This window comes from Frankliniella occidentalis, unplaced genomic scaffold (genome assembly GCF_000697945.3).
Source record: "Frankliniella occidentalis isolate FOCC.00 unplaced genomic scaffold, Focc_3.1 Scaffold11, whole genome shotgun sequence".
Lineage (NCBI taxonomy): Eukaryota > Metazoa > Arthropoda > Insecta > Thysanoptera > Thripidae > Frankliniella > Frankliniella occidentalis.
In genome coordinates, this window is record NW_026267141.1 from 3,167,187 (window position 1) to 3,168,334 (window position 1,148).

General features: G+C 50.7%; 1 protein-coding gene across 1 annotated transcript in view; it reads right to left on the reverse strand.

The window, feature by feature from the left end:
• LOC113216912 (uncharacterized) overlaps nucleotides 1–1,148 on the reverse strand; it is a 36,719-nt gene that overhangs the window by 34,525 nt on the left and 1,046 nt on the right. The gene's annotated exons all lie outside the window — the stretch shown is intronic.

Below are 1,148 nucleotides of genomic sequence, written 5' to 3' on the forward strand. Positions count from 1 at the left end.
GGGGGGGGTGCAGAGAGAATAATGCGGTGGGTTGCACACGGCGCCCTAGTCCTAGTGCCTTGCTTCTTCCGTGAGAATCGTCTCGCCGCCGCTAAACCCGATGGCGGGCAGCTATCAGTTTCATTCATTGTGTTCCCGAACCGCATTCCCCTCCTCCCCTACTCCCCTGCACAACCCCCGCTACTTTGAAAATGGATGAGCATATCACAGTGAAAAATATATTCATAAATTTACTATATACTTTGTAAATATCTAATAATACGTTGTAAATTTATGACCGCACATTTTTGCTCGTCAATGAATTCCTAGTCGATACGTAGTGCATGTAGTTTTACATTTTTTATTTTTTATTTTACAACACACCTTATGGATAGTTTTCTTGTAACCCTTGCTATAGTAATTCTATAGAATTTCTCGGAGAGATACTTGGAATTGTAGTATTCGATTTTCGTTAATTCTCCTAGTTGTTATAAAGACGTCAACGGCTAACCCGATTCTAAGACCACGACATAAATTTGTGTGCTATCCAGCAGTAGCAGTGAATGACTGGAATGACCTGCCATGACTGAACGGCAAATCTGCCGCGAGGAATCTCTGGCAAGCGGCCCAGAACCTCGTCCAGACCCACCACCACTCAAAACGTAGGGGGCGATACTGTAAGTGTTGGTATACGAAAGAAAACGAATTGTGTGAATTAAGAGTCCATCACTGTCCTCGCCGCGACGCGGGTGGGGCGGTGATGCTGGCCAGGGTCCTAGGTAGTCTATCCTACCCGGGGCCTAAGAGGTAATGGGAGTTGGACCGGGGGGGGGGGGCAGGTTTGCGTAACACAGTGCAGGGCGGGCGGAGCGCCCCCCCCCCTCCCTCTTTGACAAAAGCCTTTTGTAGCCGTGTGATGTTCTGGGAGATTGAGGGGGGGAAGGGGGAATCAGCTGAGAACAGATGCTTTGTGAGAGAAAAGAAGTGAGCACCCACCTCCCGAAGATCATGAAGACCTTCACGCACGACGCGGACGCATATGTGTGTGCGCATCAATGCGAGTGATCGGCCTAGCTTGCGCACGTGATGTTTGAGAGCCGGCTCCGTCACACCCCGCGCCACGTGTGGACTCGGCAGAGTGGCCGGGCCGCCACCTGTGTGCCCACGTG